This window comes from Callithrix jacchus, chromosome 14 (assembly GCF_049354715.1).
Source record: "Callithrix jacchus isolate 240 chromosome 14, calJac240_pri, whole genome shotgun sequence".
NCBI classification, from domain to species: domain Eukaryota; kingdom Metazoa; phylum Chordata; class Mammalia; order Primates; family Cebidae; genus Callithrix; species Callithrix jacchus.
This window is the reverse complement of record NC_133515.1, coordinates 41,916,367-41,937,414: the sequence shown is the minus strand read 5'-3', so window position 1 is coordinate 41,937,414 and position 21,048 is coordinate 41,916,367. Positions and strand designations below refer to the sequence as shown.

At 42.4% G+C, this 21,048-nt stretch overlaps 2 long non-coding RNA genes and 1 pseudogene across 7 annotated transcripts in view; 2 read left to right on the top strand and 1 right to left on the bottom strand.

Annotated features, from left to right (window-relative positions):
- The window catches only part of LOC144579265 (uncharacterized), a 62,707-nt gene extending 42,205 nt beyond the window's left edge, over window positions 1–20,502 (bottom strand). For all 4 annotated transcript variants that reach the window (XR_013526484.1, XR_013526486.1, XR_013526483.1 and 1 more), the window contains exons 1-3: window positions 20,329–20,502; window positions 14,852–15,105; window positions 14,173–14,266 (exon numbers count right to left, since the gene is read on the bottom strand). This is a non-coding gene — a long non-coding RNA (uncharacterized LOC144579265). The remainder of the gene's footprint in view (window positions 1–14,172; window positions 14,267–14,851; window positions 15,106–20,328) is intronic.
- Window positions 4,620–7,153, top strand: LOC144579264 (high affinity 3',5'-cyclic-AMP phosphodiesterase 7A pseudogene; annotated as a pseudogene). The gene has a single exon (XR_013526478.1). The product of XR_013526478.1 is annotated as a high affinity 3',5'-cyclic-AMP phosphodiesterase 7A pseudogene (transcript).
- Window positions 4,620–17,552, top strand: LOC144579266 (uncharacterized). 2 transcript variants are annotated; one of them, XR_013526490.1, is made up of 5 exons: window positions 4,620–4,776; window positions 7,112–7,153; window positions 7,635–13,004; window positions 13,618–13,708; window positions 16,207–17,552. It is a non-coding gene; the product is annotated as an uncharacterized LOC144579266 (long non-coding RNA). The 2 variants fall into 2 exon arrangements; XR_013526489.1 differs by having other exon boundaries at window positions 7,112–13,004.
- Window positions 20,503–21,048: the final 546 nt, after the last annotated feature.

Below are 21,048 nucleotides of genomic sequence, written 5' to 3'. Positions count from 1 at the left end.
ACCTGTGAGTGGCTGAAGTATGGCCAATGGGATTGGCTGAGACTCAGCTATTGCTAAAGAAGCATCCTCCTAAGTTAGGTTTTCAGTCTGCCTACCTACTAGTTACGTTATGGTTCACCCTTAAGGACTCACGTATGGAAGTATGAAGGCTTTCTCAGGCCAGGTTTGAGTTTGATTTATCAATTCCCCTGTTTCTGTCACTCTCAATTTAGAGAGATTGACCAAAACTTTAGGCACTGATGCCACTCTCTCACTATCGTAAATGATCTCAGTATGGAGTTCACAAGTCTTTATTGGTGTCACTGTGGAGTTCACAAGTCACAGCTTCACACTAGGTGAATGATTCTTTATGTTCTTGCTGACATAGTCTAAGTGAGACCATTCAATTCTCAATGTATGGCTGCATACAAAACATTTAAGACTTGAGAGGATGAAGCACACCACGGGAACTATTATTATGACTATCAAGAGAATAATATCAAAATACCAAGGTGCACTCCTTAACAAAAGTTCTCAAGAAATAAACTAAACCTAATTAAACAAGTCAAAGTTCAGGCAACAAAACCGTTCAACAATACTAAAGTTTAATTGGTCATAGTTCTGGTTTGAAATGTGATAGCAATGAAGGATCATAGCTCACTATAAGTGGCCTGATTTAAAGATGTTTCCATTTTCGTTGTTACTCTGGTAACACAAGCCATACTAACCTCGACACCTGCTAGAAGGCATATAAAGACTAGAAACCTTTGGGAAACCCAAGCTTGCCATCTACAATTTGGGACGTCTACAAACCAACTGTTAGTTGTTCCTGTAAACACACCATATTTTCCTCTTAATAGACTTCTTTATTGTATTTGGTGTCAGTGCCTAAGGAAAGAGCAGTATCAGCTACCTTTACATTAAGCTTTCTGTAGTAACACAATCAGGAGAGAGATAAGTGTAGCATTCTGTTTTGTTCAACACCAAACAGGTTCCCAGCTTGAATAAAAAGATATGAAGCTGCATGATGTTACCTGTAACATCTACCTTTTTTTTTTGCTTGAGACAGGGTCTCGCTCTGTCACCCAGGCTGGAGTGCAGTGGCGCAATCTCAGCTCACCATTACCTCTGTCTCCTGGGTTCAGGTGATTCTCCTGCCTCAGCCTCCCAAGTAGCTGGGACTACAGGCATGTGCCACCATGCCTGGCTAATTTTTTGTATTTAGTAGAGATGCATTTTTACCATGTTGGCCAGGATGGTCTCGAACTCCTGATCTCAGGTGATCCACCTGCCTTGGCCTCCCAAAGTGCTGGGATGATGGGCATGAGCCACTGCACCCGTCCACATCTACCTTTTGGAGAGTAGCTTCTACCTGTCTGTAACACTGGGAGGTCTGATTGGCTACAAAATCCAAGACCCCCAATATGGATTAGCTTTGGATTCCATACAACTAGTATCCCACTACCACCAAGACTGAGCCCCCAGGAACCCCACTGGAATTTTTCCTCAGTGGAATCTAGCTTATCTTTGTCTGTTTCAAAGCTAGTGCTAATTTCAGTTACTATTTAGGCCTACAATCATAAGAGCTGTTAAGAGAATTTTTAGGAGAAACTATTTGAAAGGCAAAGTAAGCCAGACCAAACAGCAAGATCTGAGCCAACGAGGAGGACGAATGAAATATGCAGGTTATCCACAGACCCAATATAGGCCCTTGGGAGTTGAAAAACAGGGCCACCTAGTTGCATTTGAGCTGGGTCAGTTAGATTTGTTCATTAATAAATCTGCATAGCTCCTGAACAAAATCCACTGAGAAATTTACCTTTTTGTGCCCCCCTTATAGCATGTCGTAAGGTGTATAACACATTTAGCCAAAAGAGACCCTGTTGCATTTAATCTGGTGACATTATACAAGCAATTACTTGTACTCACATAGGCAATTCCCATATCTTGAGTGCATGTTGCCTGAAAGCACAATATCTTTTTTGCAGTCATCACTTGGATTGGTTTTCTATATTTGGTAATGATTGGGTTATTAATTGAAATAGTTAAGGCCAGGCATGGTGGCTCACGTCTGTAATCCCAGCACTTTGAGAGAGCAAGGCTGGCAAATCACTAGAGGCCAGGAGTTTGAGATCAGCTTGGCCAACATAGTGAAACCCTGTCTCTACTAAAAATTAGCTGGGTGTGATGGTACATGCCTTTAATCCCAGCTACTTGGGTGGCTGAGGCAGGAGAATTGTTTGAACCTGGGAGACAGAGCCTTCATAAAATGAGGCCACTGCATTACAACCTAAGCAACAGAGTGAGACTGTCTCAAAAAAAAAAAAGGAAAAGTTGGGTGCAGGAAAGCCAAAGCAAGTAGCAGTGATCTTCAGAATATTGAGGGCAATAGGGACAACAGTAGTGCTGTTGTGTCCACAGCACCTTGTTTAACTTCTTTATAACTTGCCAAATAAAATCAGAATATCAGGGATAGCTTCCCATTCTTCCCTTGGAGTTTTGGGGTGACCCTCACTGGGAACATGGAGAGGCACTGACATTAGCAGAACTGTTCCCTTATTTTTTGGCAATAGCCCACAAACCCAGTAACTCACAAACCCTAGTTTTGTGCTAGAGCATTAGCTCAAGTTAAAGCCATACACTGATTATGGTCCCGTGGATTTTTCTGTAGGGAAAAGGAAAAAATTAGGGCAACGCTAAATGAGGAAAAAAGAAAAAATGTAAGGCTTTCATGATGATACAGACGTCTTGATCTGTAATTTTGGGAAAGCTGCCCACAACTAGAATGCCTTCTGCTTCTGGAGAGAGGTTTCCTTGGTCAGCTCTACCTTGAAGTCTCCAGCAGGGGTACAGTTCCAGGAGTCTGAAGGGGCCTTTTTGAGTAGTGAGGTTTGGACCCAAGTTTCAAGGCCCTAAAGCTTCAATGCAGTGTAGGTGGTAAGAAGAACTCGGCATGGTCCCTTCCAAAGTGGTTCAAGATCAGCCTTCCTCTGATGTCATTTCTAGAAGACCCAATCTCCAGGTTCTAGACTGTGGAAGGTTTGATTATCCTCAATTGGTGGATTTGAAAGCTTCCTTTATCTGGTGAAAGTACACTTCGGTATAATGGCCTTGCATACTTATTCACATTTAGGAGAGGGGGAGATGCATGAGGTTCAACTATTAGGGGCATAGGCCTTCCACTGACTATTTCATAAGGGGTCAACTTATGGCTTTTAGTGAGAGTGGATCTGACTGTCATTAAATCCAGTGACAGTACCTTTGGCCAAAGCAACCCAACTGATTCGGTTAACTTTGCCAATTTCAGTTTTAATATGCTGTTTGTTCTTTCAACCTTTTCAGAAGACTGAGGGCAATAGGGACAACAGTAGGCCGTTGTGCCCACAGCACCTTGTTTAACTGCTTTATAACTTGCCTAATAAAATGAGTCCCCCTATTGCTGGAGGTCTTTCCACGGATGCCCCATAAAGGAAACACATTTTCTAATAATTTCTTAGCTACTGTCGCAGCATCAGCTTTTCTACACAGGAAGGCCTCTACCCAACCAGAAAACATGCGAACTATTACAAGAACATACTGAGACCCCCACTGAAACTGGCAACTGAATGAAGTCCATCTATAAATGTTCAAATGGTCCATTAAGTGGTGGAAATACACCACTTAACTTGTTTTTCCAGGACTATGGATTTGACAAGCCAACACTGGTTATAAAATATTCTAGCAATTTTGAACAGTCATCCCACAACTATTTTTTCCCAATTTGGATCAATTTTTCTGTTCCATGATGAGTTGTGTAGTGCAGAGCTTTTGACAATGGAAGGAACGGGCAGCCATCTAGGCCCTCTGTGAGTTTGTGATTAACATTGAATTTATATCCTTTTAGATACCAATTTTGTTTTTCCAAATCAGGTGCAGTACATTGTTTATTAAATAGGTCATTGTAAGGTAGTTGGTTTGGATTAATCTTATGGAGTTCATTCAGATTGCATATCCTAACAGTTTCAGTGCTAGCTGATTTAGCATGAAATATCTGCTAAGCATTTCCTTGATATTCAGGTTCAGTCTGCAGGTATGAGCTTTGAGCAATAACAGCATCTGTGATGATAACATGATGGCATAGAGGAGTTTATCTAATCGGAGTCTATTTTTGATGGGGGTCCCACTAGAAGTGAGAAACCCTTAGAGTTTCCCTAGCATGTCAAAATTGTGTACTACTCCAAAAACATATCTAGTATCTGTCTAAATACTTACTGATTTCTCTTTAGCTATATGACAAGCTTGAGTGAGGGCAAAAGTCTCCAGGGCTTAAGCTGATTTATAGAGCTTATCCTAATAGAGCTGACTAATAGGGGAAGGGGTCCCTATTTTAGTGGTATTATTTTATTTTAGTGGTAACAGCAGCGGCCGCAGCAGCACGACCTGGATGCGGCTCCTGAGTCCCTTGCGCCCAGGGTCTGGCCGCTGGCTCCAACCGTCTTGCACCGCTTTGCTCTATCCGTGCTCCGTTCGAACTCTGCAGTCCCCGTACCTGCTCCTCTCGGCCGAGGAGCCCCGGGGCGACGGGGTTCCCTTTCCGACTTTGCCTTTGCTGGCCCCGCTTGCACCCAGTCCCCCTCGCCTGGAGCGAGGCGCGCGCTGGTCTTGGTAACTGGCGCCGGGGCTGCCGCAGAGCCTTTCCACCGGCGGCCCGAGCGGAGGGCTGGGGTTGGGGAGTCGTTAGCGCGGCTTCCCGGCCCGGGGTTGGCGCCAGCCCGCCTAGGCCCGGAGCCCCCGAGCCGCGGCCCCCTCCCAGTGCAGGTAGGGCGGTAGTGCGGTAGGGCGGGCGCCGCACGGAGGCAGGGCGGGTGTATTCAATGGAAGTATGTTACCAGCTGCTGGTACTGCCCCTGGACAGGCAGGTCCCCCAGCATGTCCTAAGCCGCCGAGGAGCCATCAGCTTCAGCTCCAGCTCCAGCTCCACGCTCTTCGGCTGCCCCAATCCCCGGCAGCTCTCTCAGAGGCGTGGAGCTATTTCCTATGACAGTTCTGATCAGACTGCGTTATACAATCGTATGCTAGGAGATGTACGTGTAAGGAGCCGAGCAGGATTTGAATCAGAAAGAAGAGGTTCTCACCCATATATTGATTTTCGCATTTTCCACTAGCAAGCATTTCAAGAAAGAGGAAGTGTGGGGACTGAGAGTGTCTGAAGATCTGGGCCTAGACCTGACATAGCATCACATTTCCATATTCTGTTGATTAGCTGTGTCACACAGCTTGCTCAGAGTCATGGAAAGAAGACCCAGCCCTCTCCCCACCCCGATTGTCGAAGGCTCAATCTGAAATTGAAGTGTCTGTCTCTGCAAGGAATATCAGAAGGCTACAAAGTTTCCAGCGATATCACGCTTTTTTCGTGGTACTAGTTTCAAATTCTCTTAACATTTTAGATGATGATTATAATGGACAAGCCAAGTGTATGCTGGAAAGAGTTGGAAACTGGAATTTTGATATCTTTCTATTTGATAGACTAACAAATGGAAATAGTCTAGTAAGCTTAACCTTTCATTTATTTAGTCTTCATGGATTGAGTACTTCCATTTAGATATGATAAAACTTCATAGATTTTTAGTTATGATTCAAGAAGATTACCACAGTCAAAATCCTTACCATAACGCAGTCCTCGCTGCAGATGATACTCGGGCCATGCACTGTTACTTAAAGGAATCTAAGCTTGCCAATTCTGTAACTCCTTGGGATATCTTGCTAAGCTTAATTGCAGCTGCCCCTCATGATCTGGATCATCCAGGTGTTAATCAACCTTTCCTTATTAAAACTAACTATTACTTGGCAACTTTATACAAGAATATCTCAATACTGGAAAATCACCACTGGAGATATGCAGTGGGCTTATTGAGAGAATCAGGCTTATTCTCACATCTGCCATTAGAAAGCAGGCAACAAATGGAGACAGCTGGAAGGGACTGCAGAGAGAACAGTCCAGCAGTGAGGACACTGATGCTGCATTTGAGTCGAACTCACAGTTATTACCTCAGGAAAATCGGTTATCATAACCCCCAGAACCAGTGGAATGAATTGCCTCCTGGAGGTTTTTAGAAATGTGAGATGGGGTCTTGAGGTGAGAAAACTTACTCTTGACCGCCAACGTTTCCAAGTGAGTGATGCCAGCCAGCATTATTTATTTCCAAGATTTCCTCTGTTGGATCATGTGAACCCACTTATTAATTATAAGCCCTGAACATACAGCAATATGAATTTGGCTTTCATGTGAAACCTTGAATATGCCAAGCCCAGCAGGAGAGAATCCAAAAGGAGTAACAAAGGAGTTTGGAGGTGTGCCACGACTTTTTCAAAGCATCTAATCTTCAAAACGTGAAACTTGTTCAACAACACTCTCTTGGAATTTAACCAGTCTGATGCAACAGTGTGTATCTTGTACCTTCCACTAAGTTCTCTCTGAGAAAAGGGAGATGTGAAGTGCCCAGTCTCTGCTGCCTCTGGCAAGACAGTGTTTACAAATCAACTCTGAAATATTGGTTCTAAATTGCCTTGGAGCATGATTGTGAAGGAACCACTAAAACAAATTAAAAGATCAAACTTTAGACTGCAGCTCTTTCCCCCGGTTTGCCTTTTCTCTTCTTTGGATGCCACCAAAACCTCCCATTTGCTATTGTTTTATTTTGTGCACTGGAAACTGAGCATTTTTCATAGAGTACCACCAAGCTTTCACTCCAGTGCTATTTGGCAATGCAATTTTTTTTTAACAATTAGTTTTTAATTTGGGGCGGGAGGAGAAGAACACCAATGTCCTAGCTGTTAATTATGACCCTGCAGTGAAGACACTGCATGTTTTCATTACTGTACACTTGACCTGCACATGCAAGAAAAAGGTGGAATGTTTATAACACCATAATCAGCTCAGGGTATTTGCTAATCTGAAATAAAAGTGGGATGGGGAAGTGTGTCCGTCAGATCAAAGGTACTAAAGTCCCTTTCACTGCAGTGAGTGAGAGGTATGTTGTGTGTGAATGTATGGATGTGTGTTTGCATGCATGTTTGTGCACGTGTGACTGTGCATGTTATGTTTCTCCACGGGGGAAAAGATTGAAATGTAAGCTTTTATTTATTATTTTAGAATGGGACATATGAGCAGCCACATTGCAGGAGGGGAAGGTCGGTAAGTAAGCCGTAACAGATTGCTCCAGTTGCCTTAAACTATGCACAAGGCTAAGTGACCAAACTTCTCGTTTTGATTTGAAAAAAAGTGCATTGTTTTCTTGTCCCTCCCTTTGATGAAACGTTACCCTTTGACCGGCCTTTTGATGTGAACAGATGTTTTCTAGGACAAACTATAAGGACTAATTTTAAACTTCAAACAATCCACTTTTGTAATTTGTTTTAAATTGCTTTATGTATAGTAAGCACAACTGTAATCTAGTTTTAAGAGAAACCGGTGCTTTCTTTTAGTTCTTTTGTAATTCCCTTGTTACTGTAAAAGACTGTTTATTAATTATGTTTACAGTTTGTTGCAACAGCCATTTTCTTGGGGGAAAGCTTGAGTGTAAAGCCATTTGTGAAGGCCTTTGCCATACTCATTTTAATATGTGCCTGTTGCTGTTAACTTTTGATGAATAAAAAACCTATCTTTTCGCATTTAGAAAAAAATAGGAGAAACACTGAAAACAGATGATGGATTTTAGGAAGTAGAAGGCATAATCAATCTCCTCTTCCATAACTGAAGTATACAAACAAAAGGAAACCAAACATGAAAAGAATATTCAGAATCCGGAGAAGGGGCTCAACTCATATCACAGATTTAGAGCTAAGACACAGCTCTTTCTCCACAAAGGATCACACATACAGAGGGTGAAAGGTGAGTCATTATATTCAAATACACTACTGATATCCCACTTTTGGTAGAAAAGGTGACTGAGGTAATAAGTGGCACAGAAGAAAGAGAGAAACTTCTCAACTAGAGACATGGATCCCTATTTAAAAAAGAAAAATGCATTTCTGCCCTCGCCCGAATGAAGATTAATTACATATCCCTTCTAGCCAGAAAGAAATCAGAAAAAGGTCTGGAAAATTATCTCTTAGATCTAAATGTCTTAGCTGCATTAGAAAGATTTGCTAGGAAAGAAATCAGGCCCAGCAATATTATTGTGCACAAGATAAGTCACCAAAGCAGATGACAGCCACTGTAAAGAAGTACAAAAATAAAACCTCAAGGGCACATCCCATAGAACTAGATACTTCCCTTACCCTGCAACTGGTAAAGCAGCCACCACTTTGTGAGTTTTTAAAACAGTCACAGAGAAAAATGTCACTTCAGGAGGTTGTAGAGTCCTAGAGTCACCTACTCCCTCTCTGGCTTCGCCAACCTCCGAGGAATGAGATTAATACAAACCACACACAACTACCAGTCATATCTTGGGAAGGGGATTCAAACAGCAATTTATAAACATGTATAAGGCAGTTAAAGAGAATGCAACCAGATTACTATGGGCAACTAACTGGTTTCCATAGTGAGCGAGAGCCGCTGGGGATCCACACTTCCCGCAGGGACCTCTACAATCCTGGGATGCGGGATTCCTCCTGACCCCAGGCACATACACGGATACAGACAGCTGCCCAGAGTGTTTCCGGAGGCAACACTCAAGTCGACAAGGAAGCGCCCAGACAGCTGAGTGAGCAACTCCTGCTACCCCTGTTGCTCATAGCCAGAAGATGCATCTCTGGCGGGGCTTCCTGCATACCAGACCCATTTTTGCCTGAACAATTCAGGTGGGCACAGCCCTGTCTTCCCCTGGGAAGCACTCAGATGCAGGTGACTTCACCCACTCCTGCTCCTCTTAGCTGTGTGGGACGCAACAGTTGGGGCTCAAAGCAAAGTAGACCCACCTCTGCCTGAATTCTGTTAGTGGCACAGCTCTGTGTTCCCCTGGGAAGCACCCACATTGTGAATAACTAACAATGAAATTCTGGCCTTAAACTGGACACTTGACCAACTGGAGCTAATAAACATCTACAGAATACCGTACCCAACAACTACAGAATATACAATCTTCTCATCCATACACAGAATATATTATAAGATGGACTACATGCTTGCCCATAAAGCTCTCAATAAATTTGGGGGGAAAAAAAAGAAAGAAGAAAGAAACTTATCAAGCATACTCTTGGACCACAATGCAATAAAAATAGATTTCAATACCAAGCTAATCTCTCAAAATAACAAAATACATGGAAATTAAGCCACTTGCTTCTGAATCACTCTTGGGTAAGCAATGAAATTAAGGCAGAAATTTAAAAATTATTTGAAATTAATGAAAATAGAGACACAAATTACCAAAACCCTTGGGCTACAGCTAAAGTGGTGTTAAGAGGAAAGTTTATAAGTGGCCTCATCGAGAGGTTAGAAAGATCTCAAATTAACCATCTAACACTGCACCTAGAGGAACTAGATTAAAAAAAGAATTCATCTTCAAAGCTAGTAGAAGAAAAGAAATAACCAAAATCAGAGACAAACTGAATGAAATTTGAGATCCAAAATTCCATGTCAAAAGATAAATGAAGAGTTCCTTTTTTGAAAGAACAAGATTGATAGATCACTAGCTAGATTAGCAAAGAAAAAGAGTAGAAGATACTAGTAAGCACAATCAGAAATGACAAAGATGACATTATAACAGATCCCACAAAAAATACAACAGATCCTCAAAGACTATTATGAACACCTTCATGCACACATATAAGAAAATTTAGAGAAAATGGTTAAATTTCTGGAAAGTCACAACCTACTGAGATTGAACCAGGAAGAAAGTGAAAACTTGAACAGACCAATAACAAGCTCAGGAATGGAATCAGTAATTAAAAAACAAACAAAAACCTACCACCTAAAAAGAGCCCTGGATGAGATAAAGTCATAGCTGAATTCTACCAGACATTCAAAGAACTGATATCAATCCTACTGAAACAATTCTAAAAAATCAAGGAGAAAGAGCTTTTCCCTAACTCTCTATACAAAGCTAGCATCATCTTGATACCAAAATTTGGCAGAGACACAATGAAGAAAGAAAACTTCAGGCCAATATCGCTTATGAACATAGATACAAAAATTCTCAACAAAATACTATCCAACTGAATCCAGAAGCAAGCACAACAAAAATGTTCCTTCACCACCATCAGGTACTGTTTATTCCTGGAATGGAAGGTTGATTCCACATATGCAAATTAATAAATGTGATTCACCACATGAACAGAATTTTTAAAGACCATATGATCATCTCAATAGATGCAGAAAACATCTTCCATGAAATACAATACCCCTTCATGATAAAAACCCTTAACAGACAAGGCACTGAAGGAACACACCTCAAAATGATAAGAGCTTTCTATGAATGACAAACATAGAGCCAACATCATTCTAAATAGGCAAAAGTTGAAAGCATTCCTCCCGAGAACTGGAACAAGACAAGGATGCCCATTCTGACCATTTCTGGTACTAGAAGTCTGAGCCAGAGCAATTACGGAAGAGAAAGAACTGAAAGACATCCAAATAGGAAAACAAGATGCCAAACTATCTCTCCTTGCTGATGACATGAGTTACGTAGAATACCCTAAAGACTCCACCAAAAGGCTCCTGGAACTGATGAACAAATTCAGTAAAGTTTCAGGATACAAAATGAGTAGCATTTCCCTACATCATTAATGTTCTAGCTGAGAACCAAATTAAGAACACAATCCCATTTACAATAGTCACAAAAAAGTGAAATATCTAGGAATTCATCTAATCAAGGAGGAGAAAGATCTCTACAAGGAGAACTATAAAACACTGCTGAGGGAAATCAGATTACAAATAAAGGAAAAAAAAATTCCCACGCTTATGGATGGGAAGACTCAGTACTGTTAAAATGACCATACTTCCCAAAGCAATTTATGGATTCAATGCTATCCTTATCAAAATAGCAGTATCATTTTTCACAGAATTAGAAAACTGTATTCTAAACTTCATTTGGAACCAAACAAAAGCCCAAATAGTAAAAGCAATCCTAGGCAAAAAGAACAAAACCAAAGGCATCACATTACCCAACTTCAAACTATACTGTAAGGCTACTTTAACCAACATGGTACTGGTACAAAAACAGACAAATAGACCAATGGAACAGAATAGAGAGCTCAGAAATAAACCTGCACACCTACAACCATCTGACCTTTGAAAAACTGGCAAAAATAAGCAATGAGAAAACAACGCTGTATTCAATACACGGTGCTGAGATAACTGGCTAGCCATATACAGAAGAAACTGGACCCCTACCTCTCACTATATTTAAAAATACTGGACCCCCCACCTCTCACTGTATTTCAAAAAAACCAAGACACATTAGAGATTTAAATGGAAGACCTCAAAGTATAAAATCTAGGAGGAAACCTAGGAAATACTCTTCTCAATATTGGCTTTGAAAAATAATGTATGGCTAAGTCCTGAACAACAATTGTAACAAAAAATTGATGACTGGTACCTAATTAAACTAAACAGTAAAATAAATGATCAATAAAGAGACAACTCACAGAATGGGAGAAAATATTAGGAAATTATGCATCCAACAAAGGTCTAATGTCCAGTATCTGTAAGGAAATGTAAAAATTTAAAAAGCAAAAATCAAATAACTCCGTAAAAATGGGCAAAGGGGCTGGGCACAGTGGCTCACACCTGTAATCTCAGCACTTTGGGAGGCCAAGGTGGGAAGATCACTTGAGGCCAGGAGTTCAACAACAGCCTGGCCAATATGTTGAAACCCCATTTCTACTAAAAACAGAAAAATTAGTTGGGTAGCATGTTGCCTGTAATCCCAGCTACTCAGGAGGCTGAGGTATGAGAATTGCTTGAACCTGGGAGGCGGAGGTTGCAGTGAGCCAAGATCATGCTACAGCACTCCCACGAGGGAGACAGAGTGAGATCCCTTAAAAAATTTAAAAAGGTGGGGGGAGCAAAGGACAGGAAAAGACACTTCTCAACAGAAGATATCAAAGCAGCTGACAAACATGAAAAAATGCTCAACATCACTATTCACCAGAGAAATGCAAATCAAAACCACAACAAGATAACATCTCACACCAGTCGGAATTCTGATTAAAAAATAAAAAAATAACAGATGCCGTCAAGGCTTCAGAGAAAAGGGAATGCTTATACACTGTTGGTAGGAATGCAAACTGGTTCGGCCACTGTATAAAGCAATTGGGAGATTTCCCAAAGAAGTGAAAAAGAACCACTATTCAACCCAGCAATCCCACTACTGGGTATATACTCGAAGAAAAATAATTCAACCTTTCAAATATGTACAAACTGATGCTATGTCCAACTTTATGATGTCACTAAACCAGTGATTATCGTCATGGGTCTGGTCACGACGACCCTCTTGGTGGAAATAATTACTGGTAACTCTAGCTATGACTATAGGAACAGGCATACTCCTTGGCTGTGGATTATACTGCTGCTGCACTACACGTGTGGGATTGCAAGATCGCCTCTCTGAAGCTCCTGACACCCTGTTCAATGATGTTACGACAAAACTGCCCAAGTCCTGAGACGTGAATATTTTCAACTGCAGGTAAATAAGTTCCATTCCTCAGCCCACTAGGAATGCCCCTTGCCATCAGGAAGTACTCAGACTGAGTCAACACCCCAACGCAAGACTGAGGAATGGAACAATGTCAGTGGGGATACCATAACACAGCGTATCATCAGGTATTTATTCTATTTATTTTTCTTTCTCTTTGTCCCTAACTTCCTCCAGGCAGGATTGCTTGCACGTAGTCATTTTGGTAGAGGGTAGTCACTAACAAGTGATGAACTTCATATCCTAATCCTCAGAAGCTGCCTACAAGATTAATGTACTTTTTTTGTTTTTTAAAGAAAACTGATCCTTAGGTCATGCTGACATCCTTGATGGCATCCACAAGTTTGACTGGCGGAGGGACACAAACAGCTTTGATCATCAAGGAAAGCCCCCAACTACATAAAAAGGAAGGTCAGATTTGAGACTTTGACTCTCCCACCCTCATACTTTGGCCAAACTGAATAAGCCTTCCTAAGCATTAATGTCATTGTTTGGCTTACTGTGCATCGGGTATGTGAACCTAACTTTTGGGGTTCTTACTACAGCAACCTGACTGAGCTAATCAGTTACAGACAAGAAAAGCTGAGCTACATTATCTCCTTAAGATCAGGGTCCAGACGTTGTTCATAGATGAGAAAAGAGAAAATAACGTGTGCAACATCAGACATTCAATGAAACAAATCCTCAAAATCAGGTATTTTAAAAAATGAAGCCAATGGTGGGGCATGATGCTCATTCATGTCTGTAATCCCAGCAACTTGAGGCCAGGGCAGGAGGATTGCTTGAGCTCCGGAGTTCAAGACCAGGACAATAAAGTGAGACCTTATCTCTACCAAAAATTTAAAAATAAATAAATAAATAAACCTGAAATGAAGCCAAGTTGCTCAAGCAGTCATCAAGTATTTACTAAGGCTTACTATGTGTTATGATATTGAAACAATTCTTTGAGCCAGCAAAGGCTTCTGGCTTCCTCTGCAAGTAAAAATAATTACGCTCCCAAATGATCTGTCTGTGTGTTCCACAGGTATAGCAGCAGAAGAGGCAACTCAGAAAAAGCGAAGATAGGCCAGGCACAGTGGCTCATGCCTGTAATCCCAACACTTTGGGAGGCTGAGGTGAGTGGATTTGCTTGAGCTAAGGGCAACATGGCAAAACCCGGTCTACAGAAAAAATTAGCCAGGCATGGTATCCATCCACACCTGTAGCCTCCAGCTACTATGGAGGCTGAGGTGGGAGGATCACTTGAGCCCATGAGACAGAGCTTGCAGTGAGCTTAGATGGCACCACTGCACTCCAGCCTGGGTGACAGAGCAAGACCCTGTCTCCGGGCAGGGAGTGGCGGGGGGAAAGGGATAAACCACAACTCCACTGTAAGAGGCAACTGGAGAAAGATCCCAGGAGGCTGTATTCAACAGTGGAGCAATAACAACACAGTACTCTTGCCAGATATCCTCAGGCTTTAAATCGACATAATTCCACTCTGTTCATCAAGTAACCCTTACAATCTATAAAAGTTTTCAAGTTTTCCGGACAGTTCTACGCAACTGATGACAACGACACTGCCAGATAAATTACTCACTATAATTTATGAAGTCAGCAATCTGGCTTATCAGTCAGTCTCTCTTGCTCAATTGGCAATACACTCCAGCCTGGGTGACAGAGCGGGATTCCACCTCAAAACAAAACAAAGAAAACATACTATTAATTACATATAGTGACCTGGTTCTAAAGGAATTATCTCCTATGTCGATTTTAATAGAAATTTTGAACAGTTATAAACAATAGCCAGGCGCGGTGGCTCACACCTGTAATCCCAGCACTTTGGGAGGCTGAGGCAGGTGGATCACCTGAGGTCAGGAGTTCGAGACCAGCCTGACCAATATGGTGAAACCCTGTCTTTAAAAAAAAAAGAAAAGAAAAAAAAGATAACACTTGGGTCAATAACAGAACATAATAAAAACAATAAAAATTTCATATATAAGCACACATATCACAATTCTAGTCAGAAAGAAATACATAGAAAAACAAGATAGAATTTTAAAAAATAATTTGCAAGGGAAATTCTTAATGTTTCAGTTCTAAAATATGGTCTTCCTTTAGAAATATATGACTGAAATAACAGACTTTTTTTCCTGCAGTACTGTAATTACTGCACATTTATCAGTTGAGGTAAACAGCAATTTAATTTTTCCTTAAGCTTGAACACAGAAGGGAACAATAAAGACACCTCATTAGACCTGATCTAATTAAAGTCACACCTGTAATCTTCAGGCCAGCTCGGGTCTCCAGGTGCTATTCCAGGACAGGTCTGTATCACTGGGTCCATTCCCAACAGGCTGGATAGGATAGTTCGGAGTAACTGTCAGGACACCACCTGCTTCTCTCCTGGGCTGCTCAACTGGCATTTGGCTTCACATTCCAAGTGTACCTCCTGTGTGAATAATCTTCTCCAGAGGGACCAGGAGGAGGGATATGGCCTCTCTGGTAAACATCTGGATTCTGTGAAAATGTTCTTAAAGCAAAACAAAAAGTAATAACCCATTACTAGGATTAACAAAATAATTTTTATTTTAAATTTGTATTTTTATATATTTTAAATTCATAAATCTACAAAATAATATACATTCTACTGTTTCCTACCTGTGTGACCTTAGCAGATAAACTGCTCAACTTTTATTTCTCTAAGTTCTTTTCCCTATAAAGAACTCAGGGAAATAAAAGTTGAGCAGTTTATCTGCTAAGGTCACACATGGGGCTAATAACACTTTCCACCTTCATGGGCTGTTATGAAGCTAAATTAAGAAAATACATTTCAATGACCCACAATGCCCTGGCACAGAGTGGATTCCCAGAAGCCTTTCCACCTTTCTCTACAGAGACAAATGCACGGAATGCATGCCCATACTATTCTAATTAAATAATTTCTCTCCCCCAAAGTCTGGTAGGATTGACATAAGACACAATAAGCTATTTAGTACTGAAAACAGCTGCTTCCACTTTATAAACAAATATACATAAATTATAAAGTGTAGAACAACTTTAGCCATGGTACATGCAACAAATTTGAAAAAACAGGATTCAAATTTACTTGTTTATACAGAAGAAAAATTGGAAATCTGAGAAACGAAAAAATAACCCCCTGCTGCAGAGCCCTCAATCCCACTTACTATAATTCAATTAGTTAGAATTTCCTTTTGTTCTTTTCCCCAGCATCTTTTTCTGACTGTTGAATCACAGCCTATTATTTTCACTTACCGTAAATGAGCTACCACTTTCAATGGCTTTATAAAATGCTATATAGTATGGATATAATAACATTTAGCTACATTCTCCACTGTTCCACAAATGATGCTGGGATTAACATCGCAAATCATATACTACCAGATCCTGAGCCAGCCCAGGGTCTGACACATGGTAGGGAGTTTGAGAAATGTGCTGAAGGATTAAGTAAATACAGCTTTTCCTGCATTTTGAAGTATTTCCTTAGTCTCAAAATGAAATTACTAGGTAAAGCATTTTTAAGGCTCTTGAAAAGTGCTTCAAAAGGCTTAAGCCAATTTTCAATGTCACTAGCAACATGTTTTTAAAATGTTTGTTTACATCTTTTAAAAAGGTCAAGTTTCAGGCTGGGCATGATGGCTCATGTCTGTAATCCCAGCACTTTGGGAGGCTGAGGCAGATGGATCACTGAGGTCAGGAGTTTGAGAGCAGCCTGGCCGACATGGTGAAACTCCATCTCTACGAAAAATATGGGGAAAAAAAAAAATGCTGGACCTGGTGGTGCGAGCCTATAATCCCAACTACTTGGGAGACTAAGGCTGAAGAATCTCTTGAACCTGAGAGGCGGAGGTTGCAGTGAGCCAAGAATGTGATTTTGCACTCCAGCCTCAGCGGCTGAGCAAGATTCTGTCTCAAAAACAAAAACAAAAAACCTTTTAAAAAAAGTAAATTTTTAAAAGTTTTTTTCTTTTTTAATAAAAACAGGGTTCCGGGCCAAGAATGATGGCTTGCGCCTGTAATCCCAGCACTTTGAGAGGCTGAGGTGGGCAGATTACCTGAGGTCAGGAGTTCGAAACCACCCTGACCAACATGGAGAAACCCCATCTCTACTAAAAATACAAAATTAGCTGGGTGTAGTGGGTGGTACATGCCTGTAATCCCAGCTACTCGGGATGCTGAGGCAGGGGAATCCCTTGAACCCGGGAGGTGGAGGTTGCGGTGAGTCTAGACTGCGCCATTGCACTCCAGATTGGGCCACAAGAGTGAAAATCCGACTCAAAAAAGAAAACAAACAGGGTTCCAACATGTTGCCCAGGCTGGTCTCCAACTGCTGGGCTCAAGCAATCCTCCCACCTCGGCCTCCCTAAGTCTTGAGGCCAACACGCATGGCCTAAAAATGCCAACGTAGTTTTGAAAGTGTTTACAATATGCTCAACTGTTTAAATCCACGTTAACTGTCAACAATAACCACTATGGGGTATTATTAAAATCTCCATCTGACTGATGGAAAAATGGAAATGTAGATGGACTAAGTATCTTACCCAAGATCACAAAGCAGGTAACAGAGCCCAGATGCAAAACCAGGTCCAGCCTGACAACCACTACACTAGAGTGCCTAGCAAACTGTTGCCAAACTGGCCAGGGGCAGCGGTTCATACCCATAATCCCAGCACTTTGGGAGGCCAAAGCAGGTAGATCACCTGAGGTCAGGAGCTCCAGACCAGCCTAGCCAACATGGTGAAACCCCCATCACTAGTAAAATATAAAAATTAGCCAGGCGTGGTGACAGATGCCTGTAATCTCAGCTACTCACAAGGCTGAGTCAGGAGAATTGCTTGAACCTGGGAAGTGGCAGTTGCAGTGAGCCAAGATTGCACCGCTGTACTCCAGCCTGGGCAACAGAGCGAGACTCTGTCTCCAAAAACATAAATAAACAACAAAAAAAAAACCTATTGCTAAATTAAGAGGCAAAGAATAATACCTTGCTATTTGTGATGGTTAACTTTAGGTGTCAATTTGACTGGATTAAGAGATACCTAGATGGCTGGTGAAGTATTATTTCTGGGAGTGTCTGTGAGGGTGTTTCCAGAGGATACTGGTGTGTGAGTAGGTGGACTGAGTGGGAGGATACACCCTCAGTATGGGTAGGTACCATCCAATAGACTGCGGGCCTGAATAGAACAAAAGGCAGAGGAAAGGCAAATTGTGCTCTCTCCTAGAGCTGGAATACCCTACCTTCTCCTACTCTTGGACATCAGAACTCCAGGCTTCCTGGCCTTTGGACTTGGGAACTCACACCAGTGTTCCTGTCCAACCCTTACCAGATTTCCAGGCCTTCATCCTTGGATTGAAAGTTACTGCACCGGGTTCCCTGCTTCTGATGCTTTCTGACTTGGACTGAACGCTACCAACTTCTCAGTTCCAGGGAACTGAGAAGTTCCCTGGAACTTCTCAGCCTTCTTAAGTACATAAGCTAATTCCCATAATTAAAAAGCCCTGCCACCCACCTACCCACCTACCCACCTACTGACCCACTGGCCCATCCATCCATCCTACTGGTTCTATCATTCTGGAGAACTCATACTAATGTACCACTTTAACCATACTAAGATTTGTCCCCATTTTCCAAGAAAAATAGTTTTATTATCTGTTCAGATCCTTTGCAATTTCTTGCACTCTAGCCAGGGTAACAAGAGCAGAACTCTGTCTCAAAAAAAAAAAAAAAGAATTAACTAGGATTCATTCTGTACATATAATGCATAGAAAGTGAGGATAAGCAAGAGTGGCAAGAAATGTGGCTGGAGGAGATGGGATCCCAGATCATGCACAGAGTCGTATTATAGACAAAAAGTTCACTTTGACTCTTAATTTTTTAAAAATTTTGTTTATTTATTTTGAGACAGTCTCATTCTGTCACCCAGGCTGGAGTGCAGTGGCATGATCTTGGCCCACTGCAACTTCCAGTTTAAGCCATTCTTGTGCCGCAGCATCCCAAGTAGCTAGGATTACAGGGGTCCGACACCACACTCAGCTAATTTTTTTATTTTTAGTAGAGGCAGGGTTTCTCCATATTGGCCAAGCTGGTCTCAAACTCCTGACCTCAAGTGATCAAGCCTACTTCAGCCTCCCAACGTGTGGGGATTGCAGGCATGAACTACCATGGCCCGCCCTTTCTTAGTCTTGAAACAATGTTAAAAGCAATGCTTATGAGCAATATTCCAATTCCAATTCAATTTCAACTTTTAGCAATCATCTATTAAAAAGATCTCTTGGCCAGGCACAGTCACTCATGCCTGCAGTCCCCGAATTTTGGGAGGCTGAGGCAGGTGAATCGCTTGAGACCAGGAGTTCAAGAACGGCCTAGGCAACATGGTGAAACCCCATCTCTATTAAAAAAGAAATACAAAATTAGCTGGGCACGGTGGTGCACACCTGTAGTCTCAGCTACCAGGAGCGCTGAGGTGGGAGAACTAAATGAGCCTGAGAAGCTGACTTGCAGTGAGCTACGACTGCGCCACTGCACTCTACCTTGGGTGACACAGCAATACCCTGTCTCAAAGAAAAAAAGAAAAGATTTTTGTTGTTGTGAACAAGGGATTGGGCCTGGGGGGCGCCGGCTTACCCCTGTAATCTCAGCACTTTGGGAGGCCCAGGGGGGTGGATCACCTGAGGTCAGGAGTTCATGACCAGCCTGAAACCCCATCGCTACTAAAAATACAAAAAAATTAGATGGGAGTGGGGGCCTGTAATCCCATCAACTTGAGAGGCTGAGGCAGAAGAATCGCTTGATCCTGGGAGGCAGAGGTTGCAGAGAGCCAAGATCTGGCCATCGACCTCAAGCCTGAGGGACAAGAGCGAAACTCCGTCTGGGGCGGGGTGGGTTGGAGGGCTGGGAAGGCCAGGCGCTGTGGCTCACGCCTATAATCCCAGTACTTTGGGAGGCTGAGGCGGGTGGATCACGAGGTCAAGAGATCGAGACCATCCTGGTCAACATGGTGAAACCCCGTCTCTACTAAAAATACAAAACATTAGCTGGGCATGGTGGCACGTGCCTGTAATCCCAGCTACTCAGGAAGCTGAGGCAGGAGAATTGCCTGAACCCAGGAGGCGGAGGTTGCGGTGAGCCGAGATCGCACCACTGCACTCCAGCCTGGGTAACAAGAGCGAAACTCCATCTCAAAAAAAAAAAAAAAAAAAGAGATGGTGGAGGATGGTTTCAAGGAATAAAAACAGTTCTCTGTACATGTGTGCAAAGTCTTGAAATCAATCATTTGTACGTATGAAGGAACATCTTTCAAATAAGGCCTGTTAGGATGTAACAGTGTATGCTCTTTGTGATTTGTGGAAACAATACAAACCAACTTTCCATGTGAGATCACAGGGCGCTACTAATGCTGGGTTCCTAACTCAAATCATTACACTATCCGTGCCAAGTAACAAGGATTTGAGGAGGTTCTATTTTGGGAATTAAGGAGTGTCCCCAAAAGTAACCGTCCCGCCTTAAAGCAATCCTTCCGTATTTTTTACCTAAGCACTGGCCAGAACTAAGGAGAAATAAAGGACATCACAAACATTGCCCCTTTTAGCTACAGCAGGTGGCGAAGAGGGTCAAAGCCTCAAAGAAAGGGCTGGACAAGCCAAGCCTGTCACAGCAAAAGTGAGACGCAGGGAACATATAAGATGAAGCCCACGCCCAGAAGCCACGAGCTGGAAAGGCCATGCCAAGGGATATTACCTTTCGGGGATATGGTTTCGCCCTTCTTCTTGGCCGAGGAGCGTCCCAGAAAGTCGCGTCCCCGACCCCAGCCACTGCCGGGATGATGCCATTGGCTCATGTGGGTCCCAAGAAGCCGCCTACCCAATGCCAAGCCGGCCAAAAGCGCCAGTCCGGCGCCCTCAGTCCCAGAATAAGATTCTAGACCTGAAGACTAGGAAGCCACCCACTCAGCGCTCCGGCGTCTCACTATTGTGCATGTCAGAGCATGTCGGTCGTGAGGGCGTAACCACGCAGGCTTACTGAGAGGCTTGATTTGTAAACAAGACTTTGGTGGCTACAGCGCCCTCTTTAGCCAGAGGCCGGTAGCACAGGTCAATGCAGGCGTGTATGCACCCTTCAGAATTCAAACAGTGTGGCACAGGGAAGTCCCTCTGTCCCCGCCGCGTAACTCGCCCGAGCACCACGAGCACCACCTCCTCCCCCGCCACCCCCGTTCCTTGTGTGTTCCAGATATTTACAAGTGCTTACATTCACTTTCTGCATATTGTGTATAAATACTTACTTTCACATATACGTATATCTTTTTTATACAAAAGGAACAACTATTCATAATCTACACTGTATCTCAAACACTGATTCTCCCAGTCAATTTATGCATACTTACATTCTATTTTTTAATGGCCATAGGGAATTTATTGGACTATCAGTAACATAATTAAAAGTACCATAATGTATTCA